Raw genomic sequence first — 20,442 nt, 5'->3', positions numbered from 1 at the left:
TAGTTGGAAAAAAATATTTACAGGAACTCACCTTATTAATTCAGCAATTTCCAGATGGACTCGTATTGGGTGTCAAAATCAGCGGCCTCATGTTTCCGACAAGTCGTTTCATCAGATGAACGTCTCCCCTTTCGTAGCCATGACTTGACATATGGTTGTGGGTTAAATATATGAACAGGAAGTCAAACGCTGCTTATGAAAATAAGTCCGCTTGATCTTGCAACCAGCAGCCTGTTTCTCTTTTCGGTGTGGATCTCATTTATGGTATCCGCGCACTTTTTAGTGATAGATTTTTGTACTCGTTGGAGAAGTAAGAAGGGTTCCGTTAATACTGCCAACTGAATGGAAATAAAATCTGAATTGAATCGATAATATGATCGATCGATATGAATTTTATAAACCTTTATTATTTTAAGCAAACAACTGTGTCACACACACAATATTTAATACTATATAACATTTCCCGTTGCGAAAAGTGTTCCTAGCATGAATTCTATAGTTTAGCTTTGCTGTGTAAACAACAACAGTACGAGTACTTAAAGTGTACGCCAGATGGCGCACAGCGACGATAAGCGATTCTTAGTTTGTGTTTCAAAGGTTGCCAATACGAATCTCGAAGATAGCCAAAGTCGCCCGCTTCAGCACTAGGGTGTAAATCTATCACTAAAAAGTGCGCAGATAATATGAACATAAAACCATAAGGTTCAATATTAGTCCGCAAGGGTACACCCATGACGTTTCAGCGCTATGCATGGATTGTAAGATTTTCTTACTGAATGTAAAAATGTTACGTCATTCTAAAGCGGGAAAATGTTTTCCGGAACGGCGTTCCGGCCCGTTCCGGTCCAACTAAATCACTGCGTATGGCCTAAAATTGGTGGGAGAATACCTCACATACAAACAGCTGGAAGAATTGGAGCGAGTAAAGGCTAGATACCGTTCCTGAAGAAAATTTTAGGAGTCCCGCAGAATGCAAGATCGAGGCTAGTGTATGAGCTCACCAGGGAGACCTTCTAATACAGGATCTGAGATGTGAGCTCATACTTCCAGCTAGTAAGTTTACCAGCTTCAAACAGCTTATACAAGACCTGGATGAGAAGGAAAACAACATACCGGAGGACTTCTATGCAAGACAGGACCTGGATGGAAGCTAATCATGATATGTGACATGTGACGACGACACTGGCGATCCATGGTTTTCACCACAAGGTGTGCTGCAACAAATTATTTCACGAACCAAATACGCATGTATGTGCGTGAGTTAGGTATGCTTGGAATTCTGTGATGGTTACCATATTATAAAATGCAGGAATAGACAGAAATCCATCGTAGCTTATAGCAAAGAAAAGTAATGTAAATGTAATGTAATTATCTTTATTGCACGGTACCGGTATGTCAGTGGCGAATATAGAATATATTTTTGGGGGGGGCCAAGATTGATGTAAGGTTAGGTTAAGTAATTTTAAGAGGTCAGTCGATTTCAAACACTTTAGGAAGGAAAAAGGAAACATTGATTTGGGCTGATACATACATACATACATACATACATACATACATACATACATACACACACACACACACACACATACATACATACATACATACATACACACACACATACATACATACACACATACACACATACATACATACAGTACACCAATGGTTACAAAACGAAGTCCAGGTTTCTTGGTACACTTGCAAACTTATCAAGAACTTCTTCGTCACTAACTATAATGTATCTGTGGATAGAGAGTAAAGCAAGCCCGTTAAGCCTACTTTCAGATGTGCTGTTCCTTAAGTAAGTCTTCAGTCTCCTTAGGCTAGAGAAAGTTCTTTCTACGTTTGCGATGGAAACAGGAAGAACGGCGAGTAATTTGAGAAGGGTATAAATGTTGGGGAAGAAAGTCTTGTCACATTTTTCTAGAGAACTTACAGCCATTTTGGGAAGATTTGAAGGATTTTCCTGACTCCACTTTTCTTTCCACAACATAAACTCACTTTGCACAATCTCTTTATGTGACAGATCTCCTTCGTAGAAACTAAAAGCAGCCTCCAGTGAACCGAAATCTGTTACGATACACAATTGTGGAAGGATGTTTTGTAAGGATGCAACTATTTCCTTGTGAGATTCAAAGCGTTCTTTTAGTGAGTTACAAAAATCATCCAGGTTTGGCACATAAACTGCTAACTGTTGGCTCGGTATCTCAACAACGATCGAAAATCCCCATCATTTTGGTCCGGTTCTTCAAGGCTTATACATTTTTCGGGGGGGGGCCCAGGCCCCCTGGGCCCCCCCCTTATATACGCCCCTGCGGTATGTGTGCGTTTTCAATAATAAAAACATTTCTTTCTTGAGGTCCTTCTCATTATCTTTTGTATTTTGTTGAAAGAAAAATAGCATGATCTCTGGACCAATACGTACATATACATTTTAAAAAAGGAAAATAGCATGATCCCTGGACCAATAAATCGTTTAATGAATCAGTTAGGGCACATGAAATGACAGCCCTTCAAATTACATCGAATGAGAAAAAAGAAAACAATCAATAAAACGATACCAAAGAATTTCAGTGAGCAAAGACATCACACACGACAGTGTTAGAAAAACAAAACACTAACGGAAGCGCTGCGATGTAGGACGTAGCAGAAATAGTAGTTTTAAAGCAGTAAAGTATGTATTTTCTAAAATAAAATATTTAGTATTATTTTCTAATCAACCTCCCATTTGAGACTTTATTTGAGTAAACGCAATTATTATCTTCCATTTGTGACATATTACAGTGATATTTCATGGATCAACATCATTCACGTAACCTAAACATTTCCTCAAACAGATTATACAAAAAGTTCCATATATGTTTTATGTTATCTGGTCCAACTGTGAGAATACGATAAATATAACGACCCCTTTTAAAAGTAACGGTAGCATTGGAGCATTGGAAAAAATTAAGCTTTTCATATAAGTTATTTTCTCCACCAACTCGTACCCTCAAATCAAATCAAAATCACTTTATTTGCAAATGAGGTGTCTACCTCGGCAAATGGTACACAAAAATACATTATTATCAAGCACAAAATTTTAAATGAACAAGAATAATAATAATGTTAGGCCTATTTGTTTTACGTCCCACTAACTACTCTTTTACGGTTTTCGGAGACTCCAAGGTGCCGGAATTTAGTCCCGCAGGAGTTCTTTTACGTGCCAGTAAATCTACCGACACGAGGCTGACGTATTTGAGCACCTTCAAATACCACCGGACTGAGCCAGGATCGAACCTGCCAAGTTGAAGTCAGAAGGCCAGCGCCTTAACCGTCTGAGCCACTCAGCCCAGATAAATGAACAAGAGAAGGAAACATTTTCCTAAAATACAATATTATATAACTTACACTAACAATTTTTCAATTAATCACACAGCTCATTCTTAATAAATTGATATAAATATAATTCTAGCTCCTCAATTGTAGTTACGTAGGCTGAGTGGACCTCGAACCAGCCCTCAGATCTGAGTGGCCGGGAATAAAACGCAGGGCCTCCGGGTAAAAGGCAGGCAAGCTACCCCTACACTGTGAGGCTCACTAAAGTTAAAAAAACTAACCTACGTAAAATACAATACATAATCTACAGAACAAATTTATGTAAAATTTAAATAAATCACTAATGTTAATTACTACAAACAAACACTAGTGTGGTTACTTTTTTTTTTTTTATTTTTTTTTTTTATTTACAGGTATGCTTTATTGTTCGGCAGACTGGAAAGCTTTAAAGTTACAGATCCTCCTATCAGTTGCGGTCACGATCCTCTTCACCTTTCTACAGGTGTTCCTGTGAAACAGTGTCTTGTTGAATTGATATTCTCAGCAATCGGTGAAACCTAATTAAGGTTCCTGACTAAGTTTTGATTGAGAATCTAGTTTTGATTGAGAATCTAGTTGTTCCGTACTGTTGTTTCGTCTTGTGTACTACACTTCTTACGTTATTTTTCTTTATCAATCTGTTGTTGTCCTACCTTCATTGTCCTAAGAATGGCAAGTAGGCTGGTCTTCAAGAAGAAATGGAAAATATTAAGAACTTTCAGAGTGGGTGGTACTTTAGACATTCGTATTTATTATTTATTTAGTGTATGGCTAGAGATACAGCGTCTATTGTTATAAGATCTACACTATATACGTATGTCCAAATTGTTTATATAGTCTGTAGCCTCTGGAGTCGCAAAAGCAAAGTCGCTAGCACTGCCATTGTATTTTCTAGTCCTGCATTCTTCGATGATGTGCTTTACTGCCTGTTGTGTAGCGCCACAGTCACACTCAGGGGTTGGGATTCTGTTCCACTTTTATTGGAAGGCTGCACAGTTCCCGTGGTTTGTTCGGATCCTGTTAAATGCAGACCATAGTCTACGATGGAGCGGCGTCTTCTTCACAGAAGGCATTGTTGGGCAGTATTTGTCGTTGAGTCTCTTCTGCCATTCAGCGGAAGTTTGGTAGTTGCTGTTCTACAAATTCATGGCATTTCTATTAGGTGGCTTTTTTCGAACGCAGACGATTAATATTCGCATCGCCGATGTCATTATGTATCGGGAGTTCAAGACATTCGTAGAAATATCAGAACATACAATATGTCTGATAATAGTGTAAAACTCTTGTACGTCGTCGCCATAAGACCTATCTGTGTCGGTGCGACGTAAAGCCCCTAGCAAAAAAAAAAAAAAAAAAAAAAAAATTAAAAAAACTCTTGTACGTGGATTATTTATCATATTGTCAGGCTGAGTGGCTCACATGGTGGAGCATTGGCCTTCTGACGCCAACTTGGCAGGTTCGATCCTGGTTCCGTCCGGTGATATTTGAAGATGCTCACATACGTCAGCCTCATGTTAGCAGATTTTACTCGGATGTAAAAGAACTCTCGCGGGACAAAATTCTGGCACCTCGGCATCACCAAAAACCACAAAAGTAGTTAGAGGGACTTAAAAATAATAACATTATTATTTGTTATTATTTATCATAGCGATGTCCTAGTTCTAATACCACGTATCTGAAAATGCTCCTCCTTTCAGTTATTTTCCTTATGACTTGTCACGCCGTCCTGCCACATATGGATATTTAGTCCTTCAGAACAATTTTCTTTGTGTTCATTTTTCTATGCCTATGTGTGAAGAAAAATGAACCTGACAGTACCGTACTGTCTGTATCAAGTATTTATGAACTCTTACAGTATAATGTATTATATGTAATAACCAGGGTTAGGATTTTTAGGTGCAAATTTTGGATAAAAAAGGAAGGGAAAAGGTGCTTAAATAAGGTTAAAAAAAGGGACAAAAAGGTGCTGGTTTATTCAACTAATTCAACAATTTCTCTTTCCTCTATTCTAGTTTATTGAATTACAAACTAGTACATCAAATTATCACTCGTCAAAAGAAGGAAAAAACATGAAGCTGTTGTACTTCAAGACATTAAGCATCTCTACATTTTTAAAAGTAAGTCTTTTTCTGTTAGGAGATAGAATGTCTTTGTAGATGCTAAAGCTTCTTTCGACATCCACAGAAACCAGTGGGGCAAACCTTGTATTCACTCGGAATGGCAACTGTACAGATGTGGCGAATTCCTCAATGTCTGGATTCTCCTGAAGACTAGACTCAAGTTTGTCTTTGGCAAAGCCATCTAACTGCTCCCTCACGGTAGTAAAAACATCCCATTGTTTTTCCTTTTCCAGACCTTGTTCTTATAATCGTTTAACAACTGCAGTCAGGTGCTTGTAACTATGGACACTATACAGTTCTGTCTGCAAATTATGTACTTTCTCCGGTAACAGAAGTTGCTGTGCCTTGGAAATTGCACCTGCATTGGCTGGATCCAAAGAAAGCACAAACTGTCTAATTTTGTCAAAATTCTCACACAACATTGCAGCACACTCAATCCACGATCCCCAGCAAGTAATGACCGGGAAATTTGGAAGGGGCAGGGCAGTGGTTTCCCTGCAGGAAACAACATGACTAGGAGCTTTCAGTAGAATCTTCTTCAGGGCAGAGATGAATTGATTTGCAATGTCGGATTTGTTCCTTATGGATTCACGAACCCTGTGAAGGGCATGAACCAAGCATGTCACATGCTTCAACTTAGGAAATAAAGGTTTCAAGTGGTAAACAGCTGAAACCATATATGGAGCTTGATCCATAACCACAAGAAGAAGTTTTTCAAACTCAATACCAATAGGCCTGAGCTTTTGGCAGAAGTCCATAATTGATAGCATTACTGTACTGGCATTGGCTTTCTGCAGCATAACAACACAGGCTTAACGTTCTCCCCTGCTAAGGGTAAAACTAAAATGTTCAAAACATATCGTTCCATTGAGTCTATGGTTTCATCCACAATGATTCCCGCATCGCAATCAGACACTTTCTCCTTGATTCTTTGTATGGTTTCTTAGTAAACAGGTTCCATGTAGTTTTTTCTGAAGTACTCTCATTGGGCATTGACATCTTTGTGTATTTTTCAAAAAATCCCTTGAAGTCTGGATGGTTCACCTTATTGAGTAGAATTCCTGCTTGTGTAAGAGCTGCACACAAATCAATGTTTAATTCCTGCAAATTCTCACACAACATAGCAGCACACTCAATCCACGATCCTCAGCAAGGTTTTGTCGAACACACAATAAGTTTCCATTGTTGCAGGTGTGTTTTCAAATCCCACGTGGTGTTTACTGAAAGAGGTAGGCTTACTATTCGCACGTACACAGCAAGCTGAGAAGACGTTAACTGAAAGTTAAATATTTTACATTGATTAGAAATCTTGTAGAATAAGTTGCTGTGATTTGTTTGCTTGAAGAGTCTTATTCATTTGATGCTTAGAGCTGGAAATGTATTGTTTGATGCGATCTCGCAGGTATTTCATCTAACAAAATTCTTGAATCACAAATAGTACATCACGAAAAAATTCCATCAGTGTCTATGAAATCTTGTTTGAATTCTTGAGCCAGAGCAGTAAATCAGGCACTGGACACCTTTGGCATGGTACATTTTAGTAGTACAGTCCTTTAGTAATGTAACAAAGTTCTAACACCAGTTCACTTGCTAACTCATTGCGACTATCACACAACTCACTCTTGTGCTCACTCGCTCACTTGCTGCCCACACTCTCTTATAACACCACAACAGTTACTAGAATGTTCTCATTCATGTTAGAACTGCAGTCTCAGCGATTTCAAGTAGCTTCGAGCAGAACCCAGTCTCAGTTCTCGGAACTACGCGTGTGCGGTTGCTGACATCTCTGCATCACCAGCCTCTGCCTCTGTGCGAACAGATGATGTCTCTTACAGTAACAAACTCACATTCACGAACAACAGGCTACTGATTCTGGTGGGATAGAATCACTCATTGTCAATTGCATTATTGCAAGCTACATTATAGCGGTAAAGCGAGAGAAAGAGGTTTTGTCGAACACACAATAATTTTCCATTGTTGCAGGTGTGCTTTCAAATCCTGCGCGGTGTTTACTGAAAGAGGTAGGCTTACTATTCGCATGTACACAGCAAGCTGAGGAGACGTTAATTGAAAGTTAAAGATTTTATATTGATTAGAAATCATAGAATGAATTGGAATTAAATTTAAAAGAAAAAGGGGGTGGGGGAAGGGGATTATGGGCATGGTTGGGGGAAAAAGGGATAAAGGTCTCAAAAAATGGAAAAAGGTGTGTGAAAAATGCCTCTTCGCAACTAGAAACAAAATTTCATATTGTGATATCTTTCCGAAAAGCTTTAATTTACCCTAACAAAAAAGGTGCGCATCTAAAAATCCTAACCCTGCTAATAACTAATATTTTTTGGATTATTGTAGGTCGGCCAGTCTTCTCTCAGTTGCCCGCAGAGTGGAATCAGAACATCCAGATTGGTGTGGTTTTAAAGCTATGGTGAGTACTCTTGCAGAATTGTAAGTCATTTTATAAAACATTACGACCTTCAGTAGTGGACACTTTTTAAGACATTCTCAGGATAAAAAAAGATGGGTGTGATATATGGTATAAAACTCCCTCACCAGGACTTTTTGATCATAACTGATATTTTTTGGATTATTGTAGGTTGGCCAGTCTTCTCTCAGTTGCCAGCAGATTGGACTTGGATCATCCAGATTGGTGAAGTTTTAATTCTTATGTGAGTACTTGTAAGTTGTATCGTATTATACAATAAGAAAGTAGAACACGGTACTTTAGACGTTCCTAGAAATAGAAGTACAGTCGAAACCGGTTATGACGACTCTGAAGGGACCGTTAATTAACAGTTGTTATAAGCGATAGTCGCACAAACTTTTTTTTTTCCCTAAAAATGTCATTTGTAGGTTTTGGGCTGCACACTTACATGGTTATTAACAGAATAAAGTTTTAACTTCTATAAAACATAACTACCGAGCTCGATAGCTGCAGTCGCTTAAGTGCGGCCAGTATCCAGTATTCGGGAGATAGTAGGTTCGAACCCCGCTGTCGGCAGCCCTGAAAATGGTTTTCTGTGGTTTCCCATTTTCACACCAGGCAAATGCTGGGGCTGTACCTTAATTAAGGCCACGGCCGCTTCCTTCCCACTCCTAGCCCTTTCCTGTCCCATCTTTGCCATAAGACCTGTCTGTGTCGGTGCGACGTAAAGCAACTAGCAAAAAAAAAAAACTAAAATAAGTAATTTATTTGCAATACAGTACACTATTTGTGGAGTGCGACTGAGAGGAATTTTTCTTCGAATGTTTACACAGTACGTACAGCAGAGTAGCAACATTGTAAATTGATCACTAATGTCGTACACGGTCTTGGCTAATAAATGAGATGTTCTCTCTGTCCTTCCAGATTGTACAAATCGTTGTGTATGATTCATCAATTCGTTCGTGACGCTGATGTTTGTTTCCCCATATTGTAATCACCATATTATTTGTGTCTTTTCTTCAAAATTAAAGACTTTCTTTTGCGATATCTGCACAGTGATGCTTGCCTTGACTATTTAACAGATTTAAATCTACTGGAAACAAGAGTTTGAAAATATGCTTTGCATTGTTGTCAGCAATCTTCAAATGCATAACAAAGAAAAATAAACATTGAACGTTATAGCCAATACAGTTATCTTCTTCTTTCCTGGCCATATATGCATCCATAAAACGGGCACTCCCGAGCTCACTCAGCGTCGGCTCGTCTGACTCGGAGAGAGTATGTCCGACGTTCTTGTACCAGACCTAATGGCACTTCACTTTTTCTTAAAGCAGCATCAGCAGTATGTTTCCATGTTGCCTTAGGACGCCCTCTTCCTCTCTTCAGCTCTTCGATGGCAAGAGCTTTCTGTACTAAATGATGTTAATTTCTTCTTCTGACGAGACCACACCAGCAAAGCTGTTCTTCCTCCATCTTGTTGCTGATGGACACAACTTTAAAGGATCTTTGCACGTGTTACTTGCGCACTTTGTCACGCAGAGTGACTCCCGCTGACCATTGCAACATCTGCACCTCTTTGATATGCATTCGCTACTCATGGTTTTTCTGCCTTGCCCAACATTTGGAGGCTGGACAGTGGTTTTGTACACTTTGCCTCTAATTTGACTGGCATCTACTTATCACACAGAACACCAGTAAGAGACTGCCATTTAATCCAGCCAACACTGATGTGGTGCTTGACATCTGCATCGATATTACCATCTGTTCTAATGACTGATCCATGATATTTGAACTTGTCGGTCATTATGAGCAGTTCTCCAGCAAGGAAGACATTGTTGTGTGGGCCTGCTTTCTCTGGCTGCACAAAGTTAAAGAATATGTACTCTGTCTTCTTGCGGCTTATTCTTAATCCGTTTGCCTCTAGTATTACTCACCAACAAAAACAATATCATCTGCATAAAGTATGGTCCATGGCAGGTCTTTCATCAGCTGCTCCATCAGGTATTTGATGACAATGTTGAACAGTACTGGGCTTAGTGCCGACTCCTGATGTACACCAACATCAACACAGGAACTATCTGAAACACCTGCAGTGATTTTCACCATAGTAGATGGACGTAGGTACATATCTTGGATCATCCTCACATACACCTCAGGAACTTTTTAATGTTGTAGTACTGCCCGGACAATATCTCTAGGAACGCGATCGAAGGCTTTCTACAGATCTATTAATACCATATGGAGGTCTTTACATAGCTCACACTGTTTGTCACACTCACACTGCAGAGTCTGAATTGCGTCAGTTGTTGAAATGCCTGGTGTAAAACCACACTGGTCTTATGGATGTTAATCAAACCCTTGATACAATCTTCTATGATGTGCTCCCAGATTTGAGTGTGTGTGAAGTGAGTTTGATGCCTCAGTAATTCTCACATTCTCGGACATCACCCTATTGCTTGTAAATGGACACAAGGAAGCTTTGACGGAACTGTTCTGGCATTGGAAATCCAGCGAGGTATCTTGTTGAAAAATTTTGTCAACCCCTTATTTCCTTTGGCAGCTAGGACTTTCCATAGTTCAGCTGGAATATCATTAGGGCCAACTGCTTTGCCGTTCTTCATCTTTGACACAGCTACTGCAGTATTAGAAGGGGTGACTTCAGTACATTTCCCTGAAAACGTGAAACAAATATGCCGTTTTATATGATAATAAGATATGTCGTGCTACGCGACTTTTTAAAATACAGTGCTTATATAGGATTTAGACGGGACAGTTAGATTTTGCCATTATATCCAATATGGCCTTAAAAGTGATGTTGCAATAAACGGTTTCGACTGTACTTAAATCTGCAGTATAGACTGAAAAACGCTAACATGGATTTTTTTAATCATATCTGAGAGGCCTAACTAATATTTCTTGGGTTATAGGACAGCAAGTCTTCTCATTTGCCAACGGAACGGACTTGGAACCTCCTGATTGGTGAAGTTGTAAAATTATGGTGAGTACTTGTTCATTGTGTTTTATTAAATTGGCTGTTAACGGTCTGTGATTCTTGTAACAGTGTTGAGGAACAGTGCTTCATTGTTATTGATGTTTGCAGTTGGTCAGGAATTACAGAGAGCTATTATGTTGACTATTTTTGTCACAAATATATCTTGAAGACAGGTGACGTGTAAAAAACCGGCTTATTAATATGAAGCCATCGTCATTGAACCTTCCAGGCTATTTTGGATCCCAAAAAAAATTCTCCCAGAACTGGAGAGTTTATCATAAAGACAGGAGAGATTCAGTAGGAGGTGGAGGGGAGTATGCATGCTATTGAAAGAAGAATTTGTAAGTTATGAAAAAGTTCATCATCATCATTTCCCAACTCCAGTTTCCCGGGTGTGGTGTACAAGTGCTCGCCATCTCCTTCTGTCTTCATACATCTTCTGATCCAGTACATCCTCCCATTTGTATCCTCTCTCCTCCACATCTGATCTTAGTCTCTATCCAACGTTTTCTTGGTCTTCCCTATGGTCTTCTTCCTACTATGAAAAAGTTAAGGATGAGAAACATGAAATTCTAGATGGAAGGTTCTGCTGTACAATTGTTAAGCAACTTGATGCTTTTGAGGTGTACGGACCTGAAAGGGGGGATGCTAACACAGAATTATTTGATAAAATAACCATCTTTGTGGGGAACGATACAGAAGGGTACTTAATTACTTCGGATGATATCAAATGTTAACTGGGAAGGTAATGCGAATGACGGAAAACATGACCAACAAACGGCAACTAAGTTAATCTGCGAAGAACAGATAGCCGTATTTAAAGATAGTTGGATGTAAGGATAATATCCAGGTAGAGGAAGTAGATTTATCTACGATAACAAAGAAATGTAAAAGTTAAAAACTAGAAAGGCAGCTGGAATTGATAAGATTTCTGGGGATATACTAAAAGCAAAGGGTGCCACATTGGACAAACTGTAATGCCTGCATAGAGAGTATAAATAAATGCAACATCGTAGTTTAAAAGCACATCCACAAATCTGTCCTTTTAACAAACGTAGCTAAAGCTGTTTGGCATTTATATCCAGTAGTGGAGGTTATCACCTCTTGTCGCTTGCAGTAGAAGAAGACGGTGTTGGTGTAGGTGGTGCCTGAGTATTGCAACATATCCTTTAAGGGCTGCAAGGACTATTTTCTTCATATTACTGTTAGGAATATGCAACCTTTTTTCAAAAGTTAATTTTAAAGAAAGACGTTATGGTTTCCCTAGTGCCGACCATGAATCTGTTAACGTCAGTTCTCTTGCTTTTATACTTTTTAAGGTAATAAGGGACAGTCGTATTGTGCACTGTAATTTTCTCTTTGTCCAGTTCCATAGATTGGTTGGGTGAGATTTCAGTATGATTGTTGGGTTGATACGGCATCTAAGGTGGAAAAGGTGGACTTTGGTACGGTGGAGATGGCGGAAGGGGCAAATCCGTAGCATCTATACTCCAGAGGGGCGGATACAAAAGGCGTCTGTCTCCGTGTTAGGGGCGACATAATTTTGAGCCTGGCAGTAGGTATAAAATGCCTTTGGGTATGGCAAGCCCATCGTAACAATAGCTTATATGAACTAAGCAGATATGATTCCAATTTCCTAGATGGAGTCCTAAGTCCACTTCATGTACTAGCACTTATGGTTCCCTGCCAAGAGACATTTGAAATGTGTGAACTTTTGCTTGAATACGGGAACAATCCCAATGTTCGGGCAATGATGGAGTACAGTGAAGATGACAAAGCCTTTGATTTCACAGATGATGGCGATTGCAAGTTTAATGGGAAGAACATGTTGAATGCTCTATGTATGCGGCTAGATGCTAATTGAGACAACGTTACAAATGCTGGTGGAGAAGGGGAACGCAAATTGTGAGGCACTCTACCTGGGGAACTCTCCGCTCACACTTGCGATAATCAGGGGGAATGTGGAGCTCTTCAAAGCACTACTGGAAACAAAAAAGGCAAACCCCAACCAACAGCTGACATCAAAATTTGCAGTGCTGCTAGGTGTACTGATGACTCGGCGAGGCACGGACAAGCTACCGCCAAACGACGTCATGGAAATGGTTTAACATTGGAACATCGTGTTGGAAGAAGGAGGGTGGAACGACAGAACAAAGTGGAGAGGAATCATATTTGCTTCCACCCGGTGTCAGCTGGAAATGGGAAAATGAGGATGATGATGATGATGTTGGGTCGATAATGAATGCAAATCCATTAATGTTTTTGTGTGCAACGATGTCTATACACCGTGTACTTCCTTCATCAGATAGACCCTGGAGTTCCTCATGAACAGTATACCCAACGTCAGTAAGCCTTGTTGCTCTCAGTGAACGGATTCGGTACTGTCTGCTGTTCCGCAGAGTCTCACCATATGAGTGATATCCTAATGCATGTGAAGGTGTTTTGATCTCTTTGAGGCAGCACCTACAATGGTTTGGGATTTTCTAGGTACAGCTTGTACCACTGCCATGTTAGGTACTATTTTCTATCTATCACCCCACTCACTGCTTGGTAAACCATGATGATTAGATATGCATTTATTTGTGGGTAGGTACTCTTTGATATCTTAGCCCTTTACTGGAAGATTACAACACATATCAAATTTAGAATTTTTTAAGCTTAATTTTTGGGTACCTAGGAGACCATCTGTTAGATTTTTCTGATTGATATCATCTGAGAGGCGAAGATTTTGAAGATATTGTATACTCTCCTGATCAAGCTTTCTTGTGTTGTTGACATAAGTGCTATTTACTACTCTTTTTAAGCGTCTTAACCCATTCATTTGTTGGAGGGTCGCTTCCCATCATGCTGTGAAAATGGATGTAAATCGTGTTGTGAGGAGTGTCATTAGGCAGACTTAAGATCTCTTAAGATCATTTTGTCGGCACCATCGAGGAACTCATGGGACAGATTTTCTGTAAGAATTGTCTGAAAAGCATAGCCGAAAGATGGGCTATTGAAGCATTGAGATATGGAGGATTTTTGGTTGTGGTGAAGGACTGATGAACGTGCTAGTGTATCAAGTTCCATCTCAAGGTCTCACTGAACGATCAAGCTGCCTCTGTGGATCAGTGGTAGAGTGTCGGCCTCCAGATCCCAAGATAGCGGGTTCAAACCCGGCAGAGGTAGTCGGATTTTTAAAGGGCGGAAAAAAGTCCATTCGACACTCCATGTCGTACGATGTCGGCATGTAAAAGATCTCTGGTGACACATTTGGTGTTCACCCGACAAAATCCATTAAATCTCAGCCACAGACGCCCAAGAGAGTTTCGGTTTACTCGATCTGCCATCTAGTGGGGGCCTAGAGTAAAACGGAACGTCGAAATTGACGAGCAGACAGCCAGATGGCGTCAAATTGAAATGTCTGCACACGGTAGCTGAGGCCATACAATTATTATTATTATTATTATTACTGAATGATCGTATAAGTGAAGGTAACACCAACGTATCAAATAATTTCCTGAGATGATATAGAACTGATCAAAAAAAATAAGGATTCAGTGCAAAGGTCAGACTTTGCAAGTTCCCCGATGGAGATATTTATCAGCACAGACTTACCGTAATTGGGATTCAGGTGTAGCCCGGCTTCCTTGACACTTTGGATTGCCGTTTTTGTTAGCTCGCTGTCATCAGTGAGCCTGAGAACAGTTAGAGGGCAAAGGCAGTTCACAAGCTGAAACCCAAATTCTGAGGTAGAATATGATCATTTCTGCCAAAACTAATTTCTTGATAAATCAATTTATGAACTACTTGTAAAAGAAAACATATGGTAGCAGAATTATAACTGACCAAAAAAAATAAAAAAAATACATGTTTCGTTCTTTAAAGAACATCATCAGATTCTACCAGATCACACTGAAAAATATTTATGAAATATATAAAACATCTCTATATATAAAATAAGAGTTTTGTCTGTACATTGCTCAGAATTTGAAAAGGATGGTATTTCTGTATGTCGTGTCCTCAGTAACAAGAAAAGGCACTTTTTAATTTTCCATAATTTCTGTCTGTCTGTCTGTCTGTCTGTCTGTCTGTATGTACGTATGTACTTTTTATGTATGTACACACATAATGAGAAAATTTTATTCACGCTAAGTGAAGTGGTAGTTCAGGGGAAGGCCTAAAATTTAATTCTCAAATATCTATGTTATTAGTGGTCGTGTCTTAATGAAAATCGGTATACAAAGTCGGGGTAATAAGTCGATATAATCTAGGCCATAAATAATTGTATTCATGCTGATTGAAATAGTAGTTTAGGGGAATGCCTAAAATGTTATTCTCAAATATTTGTTATTAGTGGTTGTATCTTAATGAAAATCGGTAGGCAATGTCGGGAAATAAGTCACTACAATCTAGGCTATAAATAATTGTATTCACGCTGAGAAAAATCGTAGTTTAGGGGAAGGCCTAAAATTTTATTCTCAAATATTTATGTTATTAGTGGTCCTACATTAATGGAAATCGGTATGCAAAGTCGGGGAATAAGTCTCTATAATCTAGGCCATAAATAATTTATTCACGCTGAGTGAAATAGTTGTTCAGGGGAAGGCCTAAAATTTAATTCTCAAATATTTATGTTGTTAGTGTCCAGCTCCATGGCTAAATGGTTAGCATGCTGGCATTTGGCCACAAGGGTCCCGGGTTCGATTCCCGGCAGGGTCGGGAATTTTAACCTTAATTGGTTAATTTTGCTGGCACGGGGGCTGGGTGTATGTGTTGTCTTCATCATCATTTCATCCTCATCACGACGTGCAGGTTGCCTACGGGAGTCTAATCAAAAGACCTGCATCTGGCAAGCTGAATTTATTCTCGGACACTCCCGGCACTAAAAGCCATACGCCATTTCATTTTTTAAAATGTTGTTAGTGGTTGCATCAATAAATACTACATAACTAAAGTTCCGATCATTTATGTCTTATACGTTGTTACCGTACCGGCTGTGATCACAGAGATATTCATGAATTTGGATATTTGTTACTAAGTTCATATTAGCTCCGAATCACGAGAAAATGGGTAAACAGAATTTAATGAAAATCGGTATGTAAAATCAGAGAATAAGGAACACTATAAATATTTTTATAAGCCTCCCTAATATCACAGAGCCGAAAGAAAACTAAATGTGAAGGCCTACAATATATAAAGCTCAGAAAATTGATCAACTATGACATTACATTGACCATTGTTTGTTGTGATGTGCTTTGTGTCTTCTGTTGCCACTCATCTCCCATAGATAGGATTACTGCTGCAGATCGAGTATTTTTTTAAAAATTTGCTTTACGTCGCACCGACACAGATAGGTCTCATGGCGATGGTGGGATAGGATAGGAGTGTGAAGGAAGCGGCCTTGGTCTTAATTAAGCATTTGCCTGGTGTGAAAATGGGAAACCACGGAATACCATCTTCAGGGCTGTCGACAGTGGGGTTCGAATACACTATCTCCTGGATGCAAGCTCAGAGCTGCGCGCCCCTAACCACATGACCAACTCGCCTGGTCGTACCGAGTGTAAAAGCTTGCCTGCATATTGGTGGGAGGTAGCTGGGGAGTTAGATAAATTTCTTCTTTAGCATACCACTCCTCTGGTTCATAAATTTTCTGATACTACTGGTACGTAACACACTGGTTCATCATAGCATTTCGAGCTATTCAATCCCTACTCTGAGGCACTGATTCGAATGATCGCTGTGCATATTTAACGGATTAATGGCAGAGGACTGTTCACTGCAGTCTGCGGCCTGGTCATTCCAGGTCTGGAACTTTGGACTGTTAGATCAGCACCCAGCGTCAGTGGGTAGGGACTGACACATCCCACTCTGATGAGTCTAGTGTCAGACCTAAGACGAAACGCTGGTTAATAGAGCAAGCGCCTGAAAAATCTTACATCTGATATGTTTTTGACTGTAGTACTGTTCGTTAAAAGTGAAAAAATGTACGATTTTTCATTTGATCAGGTATTTTATATTATAACATTGCTTTTAATCGCTACATTCCTACCAACGTTTTTGTTATAACCTATGTTGACTTCGGTTAGTAAAACCACAAAGTCAGTCTTTCTGAGAATCCCATTGCGAAGCATGGGTACATCAACTAGTTTGTCTAAATTCTGTTTAAATCCTTAAATACTTGAAATATGGAGCTTATCTTAATGAAGTCCTCACTTCTCTTCAGTCTAGTATTGAATACAAGATGGTGTAACGCCAGTACTCTGACATTGGCGAGAGTCCAGCCGGATAGTTAGTCCATTAATCCTCCGCCTGGCTGAGACAATGACACGTTGTACATTATTTTTAGGTTTCTTTTTCTTTTTCCCTTTGATTACTATTTTTGTAATGCTCCCCCAATGATTATTATTATCTATATATTAAAAGAGTAAAAACAGCTTTGGCAAATCCATCCACCCGTTCTACTGGATTGATTTGCTTCATTTTTGTTTCATTCTCTCTAGAATTACCTGCTGGTCAATCACAAGACATCGCTAAGTCTCCGAGTTCAGCCAAATTTGAGTCATCTTAAAATCAAATCATTAAATGATCACTCCAATAATTGCAGGTTAAGGTTTACCCTAACCCGCAATACATTCTGTACTTAGCAGGTTGCTAAGCGACTAACACTTTCATTAATATTCTGATGTAGGTGATTTCCATCCTTAGTATTGTATTTGTATGCAGCCATCTTTGATTACTACCTGTCAAGCCAGAGAGTATACACTTCCTCTGATGAATGCTATTCCCTGCTAGGTACTCTTTGATTCCCTAACTTTTCCCAGCTTCCAAATAACTTACATGCTGCTGAGATATTTAAAAAGGTCTACGCACAAGCAGACCCCATCATGACGTACGCCTTACACTTTTTCTGGGAATACCTATCGAAGGATAACCTAGCTATTCTAGAAAGAGTGAAGTCCATGTATCTTAAAAAAGGTCCAAATCGTTGGCTGAACGGTCAGCGTACTGACCTTCGGTTCAGAGGGTCCCGGGTTGGGGATTTTAACCTTAATTGGTTAATTCCAATGGCACGGGGGATGGGTGTATGTGTTGTCTTATCATCATTTCATCCTCATCACGACGCGCAGGTCGCCTACGGGAGTCAAATAAAAAGACCTGCACCTGGCGAGCCGAACCCGTCCTGGGATATCCCGGCACTGAAAGCCATAGGACATTTCATTACATTTCATCTTAAAAAAGTTCTCTGCCAGGCAAATGGAGAAATTTTTACCAGACCACACGATGACATCAGAATGGATGAATTCTAACTACGAACTGCGGCATGCCTTAACGCGCTTCTTATTAAATGTTCATAAAGAAAAGAACAGGCAAAACAATATGACTACGACAGGCATATCAAGACGAGTTATCTGATCTAATAATAATGAATGCTGCGGAGCAGCATGGGTCCTCTAGTTATTATTATTATTATTATTTATTTTTGCGTTGAGGTCCTCACTCGTAACCCTCAGTTGGGACCCTACCTGCTACCTCTGTTCTTCTTCTTTTATGACCACATAGGATCACTTTAGTCAGTCCGCCGTTTAGGTCTCTTTGAAGGGATTGTTCGGGCTTTGCGGTTCTCCCAGTACTTCTTCAGACGCTCCGATCTTCGTGCCCTTTCCTCAGTTGAAAATATGCGTGTTGTCGGTTTGTTTTGTGTAAGGGTAAAGCGGAGGTTTATATTCTTGAGTTTTGTATTCAATTTTATCTTATTTGTGGTGTCTTCTGTTGTAAGGCCCATTTCCTTCAGATCCTCTCTTACTTCTCTGATCCATTTACATCCTGTTGTGGTATTTTTTGAGACGAGATTGTGTTGTACTAGTTGTTTCAGAAGTCTCGAACCCTGAATCCTCATGATATGTCCAAGGAATCCCAGTCTACTCTTACGCATAGTATCTGTAATGGTTTCTAGCTCTTTTTACAAGACTTTGTTAGGTATTAACCGCCACTGTCCATCTTTCTCGTATTTTTTGTTGATGCAGGTTCTTCCAATCCTCCTTTCAATTTTCTGAAGTCTGTCAGTCTTTGATTGTTTATTCAGGTAAAAAAGTGTTTCTGCTGCATATGTAGCTTCTGGTTTTATAACTGTGTTGTAGTGTTTTATTTTTGTATTTATTGATAGACATTTCTTTTTGTAGATATCCCATGTTAATTTTTGTGCTTTAGCTAATCTATTTGTTCTTGTTTGGATTGAGATTTTTTCATTTAGGTTATGTGTTATTACTTTTCTAAGATATTTAGATTGAGTTACTATTTTGATTTTATTACCATTTATGGTAACTTCTTTTAGTTGTGTTGGTTTTTGGGGCATAATTTCTGTTTTTTCAAATGATATTTTGAGGCCAATTTTTTTGCAATGTTTTGAAGTTCTGATATCTGGGTTTTTGCTTCTTTTATGTCCACTGCTAGTAATGCTAAATTGTCAGCGAAATACAGGCAATTTGTTTAGATTTTTTGGCCAATCTTTATTTTTGGGGGACATTTCCTAAACCATTCCCTCGTTACCATTTCTAGAACACAATTAAATAGTAGTGGTGAGAGCCCATCTCCCTGCCGTAGTCCATTTTTAATTTCAAATGTGTCTGATGTTTCATCCCTAAACTTCACTTTTGATTTGGTGTTGGTGAGAGTCAATTTTATCATGTTTATTAATTTGGGGTGTAGTCCAAGGTGCCTTAAAATTTTAAACAGAGATGATTATTATTATTATTATTATTATTATTATTATTATTATTATCATCATTAAAATTGTTTTGTAAACTATGTAGGTGTTCTTAATTGACGTATTATGTTCACAATATGATCTGTGCACTTAATACGAATTGAAACGATGCTCATCATTACTATCTAATAAAATAAGTACACTACAATTCTCAACTTAACTTAGGCGTCTGTCTGTCTGTTAGGTCATCAGCCCAGAGGCTGGTTGGATCCTCAAATAGCACCACCAAAGGTTATGTGGTTATAAGGAAACCGCAAAAACCATTGGCAGCACAAAAATGAGGCATACTAGGCAAGACGAGGAGTGAGGTAGTTTGCCATTGCTTTCCTCACTGGGTCAGAAAGTGCTATTACAGCATGACTGACCCTATGAGCAACACCTTTCATAACACTCAGGTGCACTAGTCGTGCTCTGAATGTCATTACTCAGCACCACCCATACCCCAACAGCTTCCATATTGTCACAGCCATGGATGAGACTGGGACTTCGGTGAAAGCTACACTTTACTCTGGCCTGTGCCAAGAGATGGATACAAAAGTACTGTATCCATCAAGAAATGGCAGCAGGCAATAGCTTAGGCGTATCCTTATTATAATAATAATGTTATTGGATTTACATCTCACTAACGACTTTTACAATTTTTGGAGGCGCCAAAGTGCCAAATATTCCGACAGGAGTTCTTTTACGTGACAGTAGATCTACTGACTCGTGGCTGACGTATTTGAGCACCTTCAAATAGGCCTACCACCGGATTGAGCCAAGATCAAACCTGCCAAGTTGCTTTCAGAAGGCCAGCGCCTCAACT

The 20,442-nt window shown here is 39.3% G+C and overlaps 1 long non-coding RNA gene across 1 annotated transcript in view; it reads left to right on the top strand.

Annotated features, from left to right (window-relative positions):
• Nucleotides 1-2,615: 2,615 nt before the first annotated feature.
• LOC136884975 (uncharacterized) overlaps nt 2,616-20,442 on the top strand; it is a 36,080-nt gene continuing 18,253 nt past the window's right edge. The window contains exons 1-4 of the long non-coding RNA XR_010861444.2: nt 2,616-2,674; nt 7,830-7,902; nt 8,071-8,143; nt 10,827-10,897. This is a non-coding gene — a long non-coding RNA (uncharacterized lncRNA). The remainder of the gene's footprint in view (nt 2,675-7,829; nt 7,903-8,070; nt 8,144-10,826; nt 10,898-20,442) is intronic.

Source organism: Anabrus simplex, chromosome 13 (genome assembly GCF_040414725.1).
Source record: "Anabrus simplex isolate iqAnaSimp1 chromosome 13, ASM4041472v1, whole genome shotgun sequence".
Taxonomy (NCBI): Eukaryota; Metazoa; Arthropoda; class Insecta; order Orthoptera; family Tettigoniidae; genus Anabrus; species Anabrus simplex.
This window is presented reverse-complemented; position numbering and strand designations above follow the sequence as displayed.